At 41.8% G+C, this 13,756-nt stretch overlaps 1 long non-coding RNA gene across 18 annotated transcripts in view; it reads right to left on the reverse strand.

Moving 5' to 3' along the window:
• LOC104917555 (uncharacterized) overlaps window positions 1–13,756 on the reverse strand; it is a 78,752-nt gene that overhangs the window by 34,150 nt on the left and 30,846 nt on the right. The window lies entirely within an intron of this gene.

Raw genomic sequence — 13,756 nt, forward strand, 5'->3', positions numbered from 1 at the left:
TGTTCAAAACAGTGCTAAGGATTGTGCTAAGCAGGATGGGTGATTACAGATGCTGGAGTAATGTAGACTTTGAGCCAACATAGTCAGCAAGTCTGAGGAACCAGGACTGCACCCAGCAATTTTCTTCTCACTTCCTACATGGGATATCAATGGATCATGACCCACATGCAGGCAGTCACACTGTCCTGTGACATCTTGGAAGCATGATCCAGTCAGACATCTGTTCAACTCAATTAATGTTGATGCGGCTGCTTAGGCATTCTCATTCCTTTTCCAGAACAAGCCCTACTATTTTGAGATGACTATGTACAACCAATCCAATCCAACCCAGTGTAACGCAATGCAATGCAATGCAATCCAATCCAAGTTCTTCTGAGCTATTATGGAAATGAAACAGCAAAGTCTGGATTCCCCACCTTTTTCCCTCCAGCCTCCTCAAGATGTATATTCTGAACTCTGGAGATAAATGTCCAAGTGAATACATGATGGAACAACTTAGAGCTTCCTACAGCATTACACCAGTTTATACTTCCCTGAAGAGTTTCAAGCAGTGGGCTACATTGAGAAGAGATAATTATCCAATATGGGGCTTTGAGTAAATGGAGCACTACAGAGCCAGTCTAAGGGTCTGTTTTTAAAACCAAGTCATAAAATGAGTCAGGATTTCACTCCTTACCTTATAAAAAGAAGAAAAAGTGGAAAAACAGCAAGGAAACACTATGGTGTTGAGCACTGTTGCTCTAAATTTCCCTTTGCTCTGCATAGAGACAGATGTGTTCGAACTTTGGTTTTGGGGAATCTCTTGCAATCTATTTGCACTGATAGCAGAGAGACAGCAGGGTGCCTGGTCACTTACAATATTCATATTCTCCTTTTAAAATCAAACTGGAAAGTCTCAAACTATTTAAGTCTCAGGTCTGAGAATAAAATCTCTTTTTGAGAATGCATAGGATTTCAATGTGGGCATCTTCATGTTAGCTCCCATGTCTTTTCAGTCCCACCAGGTCTGAGCAGCTGGGCAACAGAGAGGCAAGGTGCCAAGTTCTGAGATGGGCACCAAACTCCTCCACTTGCAAGTGTAGGTTAATTGGTCTGTGTCCCTCTTTCTGATACTGTCACACCATGCAACTACAAGCTTTGCAGCACCAGAGAAAGGGAACGTAAGTGAGAGGGAGCTTGAGGATGTTTTTGTACATCTGTAAGTGATTTTGCTAGCCTATCTTAAGAAGTTATTGCCTGGCAGCTAAGAGACAATGTCTGGCTGTGAGTAAGGGCTCAGTTTGTCCCAGATAAAAAAAATTAAAGTCAATTATCATTCACAATCTTGCCACTGGCAATAGGATGGCCATAGGATGACAGGGAACCCTCACATACTGGTCTGAGTAGCACTGCCTATTTGCAGAGCTGAGGCTGATGACTCCTCACATGGTAAAATACACAACTGGCAATTCTGTATTGATGGTTTTTTGGGGGGAGGAGGGAATGCATGAAAACAGAATGTATTTGCCTGTAGTGCAGTGAGGAAGCCAAGCCCTAATAAGCCACCCTGAAATGTCTCTGGAGCGAATGGGGAACCAGGAGGCAGTGCCTGATCCTGTATAGATGTGGAAAGCACAGCCACATTGTGCCTATAGATACAGTCACAGCACTACTCCTCCATAGATCGTGACAACACCAGTTGTCCTGCAATTATTAACCTCTCAAGATCAGGGTCAACTGGGTTGCGGAACAGCTCCACCACTCATGCCCACAACCTGGCCCTCATCATTACTGAGGGTGCATACAGTGCCCTCATCCAAGTAATCAGTAAAGACATTGAATAGGACAGACCCCAGTACTGACCCCTGGGAAGCACCACTCAAGACCAGTCACCAACTGGATTTAACTCCATTCCACCATAATCCCTACCAACAACACCATTTGTGGGCACTGCTGGTGTTTGCACATTTGAAAGAAAGGTGAAATTTCCCTAGTATCAACTGACTTTTTCTTTCTTCTTTTAGGCAGAGCTTGTTCTAGTTTTTTAATAGCTGGGAGTGAAAGAGCCCCCCAATTGTTTTTCTGAGTTGAGTGATATTTTTGCTCCAATAATCTTCAGAAGATCTGACCAGTACCAAGACTGCACTGTGCTGGAACTGCATGAGCAAAGGCTGGAATGGTGCCAGCTTAGTTAATAGTTACCACTGCCCTCTGAAATTTGCATTAATCACTTTTTTTTTACTAGAAGGCAGCAGTTCTATTTTTAGATGCATCCTTATTCCATGCACAGTTCATCAGCATGTGACTTGGAATTAATATTTACCTTACTGCTAGTCCTAGTTAAGATGAGCAAGTGTCATCTAGCTTAGTGACCCAACCAGACCCCAAACATGAAACATTCACTTTTGTTTCTTGACTTTTCCCTGACACACAATGAATAAAGGAGACTCCTGTAAAACCCACGGGATCTCTGGCTGTGAAGAACAGGTGGGTATCCTCAGGCAGATCCCCCCCCCCATTGCAGGGCATCACCATTTCCATAGTTCTGATGTTCAGGATAGCGCAGAGAAAAGCAGAGGTAGACAAGAGGAAGTTTCTGCATCTAGATGTGAGGCCTCCAGTGGAGGAGTGATGTGAAACTTTTGGATCAGGTCCAGAAGAGGGCCACGAAGATGCTGAGAGGCCTGGAGTACCTCTCCTGTAAAGAAAGGTTGAGGGAATTGGGTTTGTTCGGCCTTGGAAAAGAAAGTGTACCAAGGAGACCTCATTGTCTCGCAGTACTTGATGGGAGCTTATAAGCAGGAGAGAATCAAGCCTTTTCTGCAACAAGTACATGGCTTGATACTTGTGTGAAGAGGAAAATTCTCATCCCAGATTTATTTCTTCCTTCCTTTGGGAAAGGGTGGCTTAGAAGCTACACGAAGTGAATCATGGGAATAGCATGTTTGGCTACCTGCATCCTCTGCTGAATGAGGTCACCATTTCCTTTCAGTCTGGGTCAAATGAAAGTACATCTATTTTTACCTAAAAACCATGACCCAAGCTAAAAATATCTCTGCCATTTGATAAGTGAATTGACACAGTGAATGACTGTCACTGCTTAGCAATGATATGTAAGCGATGAGAGCTAGAGGAGCATAATCCAGCATAATAGAACTGACAGCATTTTTAATTTCACACAGCTGTAATTTACCCTTGGAGCAACTGAAAATGTTGCTTTCTGGGACATTTGAGATGAAGACAATCATGACAAACTGGAAAGAGTCTAAATAGCTGGCAAAGAAATAGTGAAAATAAAAGCTTTAACTAGAATTTCATAGTTAATTACTAGTAGTCATGAAAAAAATAATTGCACTTCTAAGGAATCAGTAAACACATAGAAAAAAAGATTAATGGTGCTGTCAAATCATATCTTGTTGCTTGGTGACAACGTGACATGACCTGATGAATCACTAAGCAATGTGCTGCCATTCATCAAAATAAAATGTCCCCCAGTTTCATGAATATATATCTCCTTCACACACAGTTGTAAATGTACACACATAAACATGACATAAACGTTTTCATATCAAAGGAAAAACAGAAGCTCGTTTTCCTCTTTCCTGTTTTAAATGAGACGGAAAAACTACACTGACGTCAAGGTTGGTAGCAAGGTCTACTGCGTAAAACCATGCTTGTGAATCAGTACAAAGGCATTAATGGTTATGGGGACAGCAAAAATATAGCAAGCTGACATTTAAGAGAGAACTGTCTTTGTAATTAAACTGCTGATGTACAAACCTACAACAGAAGAAGTGATCACAGTAATCAGACCTAAACAAAGACCGAGCATCAGAGCAAACACGTCAATACCCACAGGCAGGGAGTACATTAGAAATGATTGCCACCACAAGCTATCACTGCTTGGAAATGCTGAAGTTGTCGAAAGAGCTCTCTCTGCTCTTGGTGACTGTGCTTGCTTATCTATCTGTTCTGAGCACTCCTGTGGAACTCCTTTCCACTCTTCAGATGTAGGCAGCAGTCCAGCAGAACAGGCTTTAAAAAAGATAAATTAGTACAGAGGTCAGCTAAAATAGCTGAATACCAAAGAAGGAGACTTGACGGTGTTTACAAGAGGGTTTGAGCTCTGCCCAAAGTCTGTGTATCTCTGGGGAGACTGGGAAGAATATCCACAATGCTGGAAAGTACCCGCTGTGCACAGCAGTCTGTGTTAAAAGGGCACAGAGTTATTTATCCTACTTGCTTGAATCATGGTACTAAGGATGATATACGAATTCAAGGTCGAAGAGGTTTGCCCCTTATCACTGCTGTTAAGACCTTTTCTTTTGCTGCTTTGCTAAAAACATTCTTTTCTACCAGTGTGGAAGACGAGCTCTTTCAAAATAACATTTATTTGTTTTAATTCTTACTATGCCTAAACTTCATAACTTTTATTTGGTCCTCTACAGAGAATACTGGGAAAACAGGCAAGAAATAGCATCAACATTAGGGTCTGGTATCAAAAACATGAATTAGCACATCTCTGTCACCAATCCTTGAAGTATGAAGTGTTGATTTCACAGATGTGTGGGTAAAAACAGCTGTACTCGTCTTGTGCAGCTCCTGCCAGAGCTGTCTCACTCAGAAGATGCCTGCTGAGCTTAGTTAGAATGAGAAGTTCAGTGAATACTTGTGAAATCATCTTCTAAAAATCTACCTCACCATTAAAAGCACTTTCTGGAATGAAAGACCACATCCAGAGATTGTATAAAGTCTCCAGAATAAAAGACTTCCCAGTCTCTACTTAGAAACAAACAAGATATCCTGAAAGAGCTATGAATTTTTAGTGGTTTAACCCAGCAGGCAACTAAGCGCACCCAGCTCATCCCCCCAGCAGTGGGATGGGGGAGAGAACTGGAAAAAGGCAAAACTCATAGGCTGAGATAAGGACAGTTTAATAGAACAGAAGAGGAAGGAAAATGGTCATTTATATATATACACAAAACAACTGATGCACAATACGGTTGCTCACCATCTGCTGAGTGATGTTCAGACAACCCCCAAGCAGTTGCAACCCCCCAGTCTGCTCCCCCAGTTTTATTATTCAGCATAAGACCACACTGTATGGAAGGTCCCTTTGGCCAGTTTGGGTCCCCTGACCAGGTTCTGCCCCCTCGCAGCTCCTTGTGCCCCCCAGCTCCTTGCTGGTAGAGCAGCAGAAGCTCAGTCTAAGCACTGTTTAATAACAACTAAAACATTGGTGTGCTATCAATTTTATTTTCATCCTAAATCCAAACAACGGCATCATTCTAGCTCCTATGAAGAAAATTAATTCTATTTCAGTCAAAACCAGGACAGAACTACAGTCTGTAGCCAGATACACCCTCTTCAGGCATTCAGTATGGTAAATTGAGCTAAAGACACTGAAAGAAAGTTGAAAAGAAATTATGTGTTATTAAAGAGTGAAGTGAAGGTAAAGCAAAGACTGCCCAAACCCACAGAGACTAGAATCAACAATATATCTAACCAGTTTTTCCTTTAATTTGAATCTTTTAAGATACTCAAAGAGGACACTGTCGCACTGCTAAGAAAAAGGGACATAACCTAGATTTGGTCTCAGAGAACAAGACCATGCACAGGTTTCACATTCTTTGAACACTGGAGGTGGTGGTTATCACCTGAGGACCCCCACAGATCCATCCCTTCCAGATTTCCACCTGTTCTTCATTCACTTCTTGCCATCTACTTTGATGTTTTCAAGATACATCTCTAAGTCTTCTTTCAGTAACCACATGAGCCCAAACCTGCAGTTCTTACCACTAACAAGTTCTGTTCACTTTTAACAAGGAAGGCTTATACTGCACAACTAGTGAGTGTACTGTGCATGCACGCATCCCTGCCTGCAGTCCAGAGAGTGATCCGGCCCACTCTCAGCAGCTCCAGAGCTGAATTTGCCCATGGGAGACAAAGAGGTCACCAGGAGATGCCACGTAGCTGACAGGAAAATAAGAGTTTTACACAGAAGTATCCTTCACTGCAGCCTCTCCGACTAATTTAGATCAGGTTGGCATGAATGACAGAAGAAACATGCTATTATTTTTTCCTCTGACAGTGCAAGGGTTCTAAAAATTACATGCTTCTAATCCCTCATTAGTCTGTGTTTCAAATTCCCAGGCTGTGCAGCTTGTGCTGAAGGAGAAAGTGACAAGAGAAGAGTTATAATCCCTGTGGCAAGAGCTGTCACCAATACCTGCTGGGTGATAAATCCACGAGGCTTCTTCAATGAGCATTTTTTCATGCTTAAACTTGAGGGATGCTACTCAAAATAAGGAAAAATAAATGAAAATGACACACAATCTAAAATTCACGGCATGTACTATGACCTGTTTACACTAAGTGATACGTGATGTGCTCACTCTGAAAGACTGTTCATATCACAGACTAGAAAAGGCAGGGATTGACAAGCTATATATTTCCTTAAACAATTGTTTTTCTCTCTTTCTTTCTCTTAGAAAATACGGCATGCAGCATTGCAACTTGCTCAGAAACTGAATCTTCCCCTGTAACAGACACTAAAGCAAAGCTCTCTATGAAGATGTCAAGCATATTAAAATGAGACTAATAGGCCAGGCAATATTTAATAACACTCTCAAATCACATTAAGCCCAATATTCAGCAGAACTAACTCACTCTAACAACAGATCGGCCAACTGCAAATGATCAAATTTTGCAAATGAACAAGCACAAATAAAATGCAAAGAGAACATCATCAAATAACTTTTAGATTATTAAGCTAATAAGCACAGTGGCTCATATTGCTCCATGTCGCTTTGCACTTGTGACACATGTAGGAAAATTTGTGGTGCCATGAGCCGGGTGACACATAACCACTGTGTACCTGGTCATAGTGCTGGCACCAAGTACATGCTGACACCAGGCTGACATTAGAAGAAGCAGGCACTAGGTCTCCTGCTTTCAAAGAAATTCTTAAGGGATTCTCAGGAAGTAACTAAATTCAAGGCAAAACTGGTAAGGAGCTTGTGTTGCTTCCAACTATCATGTGGACAATGTGTATGCTCCAGTGGTAGACAAGAAATGTTGCTTTCCCAGCCCATATGTACCTGCAATGCAGGAAGAGCTCAAGAAAGGACAGGTCACCTTCCTCAGGATGTGCCACCGTCTGCTGTTTACCTTTGCTCTTTGGAGACTGGGAAGGTTATTCACCCAATGGGCCAGTGTTTTCCCTCACTGCTTAATGTGACAGTGAAGATGTCAGATTTCAGCAGCTTCTTTCTGTTACTGAAATTATCTTATCATCAGGCACTGAACTGTGACAGATTTTCACATGGGTCACTCTCCCACCCGCGTATCCCCCAGTCCTGTTACTGCCAGCTTGGCTGGAATAAACCAAATAACAAACCAAACCCCAAACACTATTTCTCAAGGTCAGGGAGGATTTTGCAGGCACCGTGCAAGAGCTGGTTAACAAGTAAATTCAAGCCTTTACACTTTACATACAACAGCTAGATAGATTTTATAGTTAAGATAGATAGTTTTGTCAACTGTTGCATCGTCCCTCCAGAAATCAATGGCACTATCTTAAATTTATAGAGTACCCTTTGCTGCACTCTTCAAACTCTCTGCAGAGCAAAACACATAAACATAATAACATTAGTAGTGCTTGGGAACAATTTCAGTCTGCTCTGTGGAGAGTTTTTCTGTCTCCGATTAGTCAGTTATCCCCTTGAAAAGCCATTTTATTTTTATGCAGCTTTATGACTGTTATAAAGAGAGGTTTCATTTCTGTGTTTCCACAGGATCTCTCATCTCTCAGTAGTTTGAGGACTGGAAACAATACAGACAGGTCTGGAAATGTGCTGATACTGACTGCTGTGAATAGGGTAAGCACAACTGCTTTTCACAAAAAGAAAACCAAATTTCAAAGTATCTCACCTTGCAGCTTCAAGACTTCTAAGGAATTGTTCACAAAAGGAAAACAAGAGTCTCTGATGAACCATGTTGGGTGGGAAGCTTACTGCTACTATGGGCCGTGAATAATAAATGAAGCAGCAAGGAAAAATGTGTATTGTCAGTGAGGCAGGGTGTGAGCATTTCCCAGCAGGGTCATGCCAACAGGCCAGTGCTAGACAGCAGGAATGTAGAAGAGACTCTGAGGGACATACAGATATAGATACAGATATTCTATCGTTGCACTACTTTGTTATAGGTTATATTGTATTATTCTGTATAGATTACCACAGTTCCTGAATCATTACATCAGATTCAGACCTGTGTATGAGGTAAGGGGCTACTGAGTCACAGTAATTTCCATTTGCAAGTGCAGAATGTACACAAGGATAATATAATGGGTGGAACAATAATATAGAATCAAATCATAGGAAGAGACTCTCTTAAAGGCCATCGAGTCCAAACCCCTGCAATGAATAGGGACACCTACAGCTCAGCCAGGTTGCTCAGAGCCCTGTCCAGCCTGACCTTGAGTGTCTCCAGAGATGGGGGACTCACCACCTCTCTGGGCAGTCTGTTCCAGTGCCTCACCACCCCTACTACAAAAAAACTTTATATCCAGTCTAAATCTCCCCTCTTTTAGTTTGAAACCTTTGTCTCTTGTCCTATCACAACTCTCAAATGAGTCTGTTCCCTTCTTTCTTATAGTCCCTCTAAAAGGAGTAAGCTACTCTAAATGCAACTTGCTTTTACTAAATAACCATAAAAGAACCAAATTTAATGGTGCTCATAAAGCAATTTCCTCTCCTTGTCCAAACGTGTCTTTCCTCTGCTGAAAAATCTTTTTTGAATACTGAGTCCCCACTGAAGTTCACTACAAGATTTTGGTGGTCTATTCCTATGAATAGATCATCTTTTGCTGGCTAAAACAGATGCATTGGTTTCAGGTCAATTTCTTTAGCTTTAGAGAGTGGCAGTGGTTTCCCATAGCAAAGAGTTTATTACATTTGTTTTGGCAGCATAATCAGAAATAAAAGTCTTTTCACAAGTCAGTGGAAAATGAGGCTCTTCATGAACCCTTCTCACCCCACTGAGTAATATGACAACCAAAAACATGGGCTGGGATTCATGTGAGCCACGGCTGAGTTGAGACAGCAACCCATGCTCCTTTTAAGTCAGTGGGCACTGTTAGAGGATGACTCACCCGTCTGATTTACACGCCTGCCTCAGGATGACACCCGTTGTCTCCAGCTGCCTGGGGATGCTTGCTTCTATCTTCTGACTGTAAAGTAACTGGATGAAGTCTAATGGAAGTCACGTGGGTTACTAAATACCATGGTCACTCGTGATTGCACATTACATAGTTCACAGTGTGTGGATAGTTACCCAGGTGGTACATTGCAGAGTCCCAGAGGACTATAGCATGGCAAATAAAAACAAAGCTGTGCAGGACAGAAGTGGTCAGCTCCCCTCCAAGTGGGAAAAGGAGGTATCTTCCAAATGCCAGACATATTGGTCTCTGGCAAACTGTGCTAGTTCACTGCAGAAAGGTTAAATGGGACCCCTGTAACATGACAGTGGAGGACAGAGCTAAGGCAAATGCAAATTACTGCATACAGTCAGAAATGAGCATTAACAAGTACAAAGTGGCAAAATACTAGTTGCACTGCTGCTGACCTGAAGGGATCCAAGGCTTAGCAAGAGCAAATGCTGAAATTGAATCAGTCATCTCTTTGGCTGAGGACTAGACAACTCTATGCATGCATATAAAAAAAGAGTGGCAGCTTGAAGATGCACCAGATCATGGGCACTGCAGCTTGGAAAAAGGTAAATAGGAAGAGCAACAGGGATGATCAGAGGTTTACAAAGCAGGTTGTATCAGGAAAAACTGAATGAAGTGGGATTTCTTACCCTAAAGAGAAGGCAGAAGATAAAGATTTCAAGAACATAAAAGAATGCTGCATAAAGAGAGCAATCTTTTCTCCACATCTGCATCAGAATGGCTGAAATTAAAGAACCTGACTTGCAGAATAGAAGATCCATAGAAGAGCTGAGAAAATGTTTTGTAACAGTAAGCACAACACAAGACTGAAATACAAGGCTCTACCGGCAGAGCTCTTCATGGGCAAGTCAGACCCAGGAGAAAATACAATCAGAATTGAGTGAGAGTTTCCTCCTGAGCTTTTGCTAGAAGACAGCATAAAAAGAGATATCTTCTCCCAGTGCAATGCTCATGATAGAATGAAAAAATTATTATAAGCCCTTTGTGACAGGGCACAGTGCTCCTCCTCCCCACGTCCTCTATGCAGAGTGTGGCACACACCTGAAGAGGTTAGCTCAGGCTGCTACTCATTTTGCTCTGGTGAACTTTTGTCATTGGCTTTTTGATTAGCTCAGGAGGATTTAGACAAATTATCACCGCAGACACAAAGTATGTAGCAATGGATCCCACAGTTCTGAAATAATCAGCTCAGAAATAGCTTGGATTACAGAAAAAGACCCGCTAAAAGCAACAGAAAAACACAGTGCAAACAGATGGAAAAACACCTCTCTACAGCGTTATTTGACACCTCTCCCTTAAAACATGAAAGTGCCTTTGAAGTACGATGTTAACTGCATACATTAGCACTCAGTAAAGGAATGAATAAATAAATGTTGGGGCTTTTTAAAAAATCTGTGCTGGAGATGCACTTCTTGCTGAAAACGTCATTAATCAGCATCTTTGTATCCTCAGCTTCCCCACAGCCAGAGCTGCAGTTCAAGGCAGAGCAAGTTTATCAGCAGTCCCCCTCACCAACCACAGCTGAGAGATCGTCTCTCCCGCTGAGCAGCCATGCCACCACAGCAAAGATTCCCAGTAGGGGGGAACGTGCAGGGAAAGAAATTTTTCTGGCTGTTTTGTCAATTTGTATTGTCACCTACAAATCAGAAGAGTAGTCAGTCCCATTACTATGAACCATGTCTTTATGGGCCACAGGCTGCAGTCTGAAAGACGATTCTGAAACTCCAACTTTTCTGAGCAAGATGCCAGGAAGAGTCATTTTGGATCTGATTTTAGTTTGATTTGCCCTTATGTGGTGATTTAAAACAAAAGTTACGCTAGCATTTAATAATCATTTTCCATTAATACTAATGATTGTGTAAAGCATAGAAGAGTAGAGAGCTATGAGGTGCAGAACCTGACATTGACCCATTTTCCATTGACATTGGGTTGGAAGGGAACTTTAAGATCATCTGGTTCCAACCCCCCACTATAGGCAGGGACACCTCCCACTATACCAAGTTGCTCAGAGTCCCACCTAGGCCGGCCTTGAATACCTCCAGGGAGGGGGCATCCATAATCTCACTGGGCAACCTGTTCCAGTTTCTCACCACTCTAAAAGAAAATAATTTCTTACCGATATCTAGTCTAAATATACCCTCTTCCACTTAAAGCCATTTCCCCTCATCCTGTCGCTACATGTCCTTTTAAAAAGTCTGCCCCAGCTTTCCTGTAGGCCTCCTTCAGGTACTATAAGGTCTCCCGTGGGGCCTTCCCTTCTCCAGGCTGAAGAGCCCCAGCTCTCTCAGCCTGTCCCTGTAGGGGAGGTGCTGCAGCCCTCTGATGATCTTTGTGGACCTCTTCTGGACCCTCTCCAACAGCTCCATGTCTCCCTTGTGTTGGGGGCCCCAGAACTGGATGCAGTTCTATCCCTTCTTACCTCTGTGCCCAACTGACTTTGTTTCAGTTGTGCCAGGGTGCCTGTGGGACCACACTGTAGACTGGAACCATGAAAAGAAAGGGGGTAAAAAAAATCCCCCCCCTGGAGAAAGCTGTTTTCATTTTTTAATTCAGCACATTTCTACTGAGCATTTGATGCACAGCCCAGACCCCTAAAGGCAGCACAGCTGGGTGCCCAGCCAGTGTGCCTGGCCCTTCCTGCAGATAGCAACCACCCATCTCCGGCCCCATTGCAGCCCCAGCAGCCTCTGTGAGTGGCAAATCCTGCTGATGGTTGCAACAAGTCCATTCTGGAGCCTGCAGAGTCTCCTCCACCTCCCTCCCAGTCTCCTGCAGTCTCTTTTTTCCGCATGCTATATTCCATTGATCTCATCTTGCCAGACTTGTGTTCCCTGTGGTGTGGCAATATTGACTTGTGAAAGCTTTCTTACTTTCCGGAGAATTAAGTTAAGCTCTAAAGAAGGGATCTCTACACATAGATTAAAACGTGTCAGAGAGCAGACTCTGGGCCCAGTCAGATCTCTGCCACCCACTGGCACGATGGCATCACTTGGGCCAGCTCCTCAGCATGTAAGGGTATATCGTGTGCTTCTGGAATAAATACTCAGTTGCCTCACCACCTAACATTTGTGCCATTTGAAAACCAGGTAATCACCAAGTTGTGAAACTGAGACATATAAATGATTGAATTGCCTACCTCACTTTTTTTTTTTTTTTTTTTTGTGAATGTCAATTCCTCTTTGCAGTGTGTTTCACATCCAGAATTTCCACCAAATTCATGTTGAGCAGCTTCTGCTGCCGGCAGGATGCATCCTTTAACTCAAGTCTTTCCAATCATGTATTCTGAAGCTAAACAAGAGTTAAAAGACCAGCCAGATAAGTCTTCAAGAAATATGTTCATGTTTCAGATTCACTGCACTTCTTTAAAGGAAACAGCACCTAAAAGGCAATAATGACACCAGAATGACCAGAAAAGGTTATGGCCTTTAGATCAGCCTAATCTACACAGTGATGCAGCCTCAACAGACAGTGATCTATTCAGATGAAGAACAGCTGCATAGATATATTTCAATCACTTTCTCCAGATCAGTAAGGAATGGGACTTCTGCATTTTGATCAGTGGTAAGGATATATTGCATGCTTCTGGAATAAATTCAAGTAAAAATACTACAGAGTAATGTCAACAGTTCTAGTGTTTTTCCATGTGTTGATGTTTTAGGTTACAGATGTCTTACTTAAATAATAATAATTTAAAAATTATGTTATTTAATCTATTTTTACACTTGGAGGAAGATCAACTGTCCCTATCACTGAAAAACTTTGAAAACTAAAGTTTTCCATAAAGTAAGCCTGAACTGAAACACAGTGATACATTCTAAAAATGCCATATTTTCATCAGTATTCCCAGCTGATGTTCCCCAACACACTATTTACAAAACCAAAAATGAATAGAAAAGACTGGGGCAAGGAGGCAGAACTTATAGAAAGACTTTAACAAATTAAAAAGTCTATTTACTACACTGAGAGGAATAAATGAGCAGCTACGTTGCTCATAAATTTGAGGAAACTTGGATCAGCCTCCTAGAATCAGTTTGTATCAATTTCTCCTCACCAACCTGAAAAGCATTGTGAAAGGATATCATGATGCATTTCTTATTTACAAAAACGCAAAGCATTACATAATGAGTTCCCATAACCTCTGCTGGAGAAGTTTTCACTGTGTGCATTCTGAATTTCTCACAGATCTAAATGTTAGTTTGCACAACACAGAAATGTAAAAGGTACAATTAGAAGGACTGTGAGAAGTCACACAGTCTGTTCTTTACCTTTCTTCCCAGTCCAGTGGTTTCCATGCTTAATTTGCACGCTGGTACAGATGCACAAAAAAATATTTAAGTCACTACCCAGGTATTCACAGTTGCTCTCCCGAAAATATAAAACACAAATTAAAAAGTGCTATAATAGAGTCTGATAAAACACCTATGGTACTTTTTTTCTTGGAAATATTATGCATATGTTATACATGTGCATTATACAATTGTTGTATACAGTATATATTATATTTTGTATAATACATGTGTGTTCTTTGTATAATATGTGTATGTGTTT

This window comes from Meleagris gallopavo, chromosome 1 (assembly GCF_905368555.1).
Source record: "Meleagris gallopavo chromosome 1, MGAL_WU_HG_1.1, whole genome shotgun sequence".
Taxonomy (NCBI): Eukaryota; Metazoa; Chordata; class Aves; order Galliformes; family Phasianidae; genus Meleagris; species Meleagris gallopavo.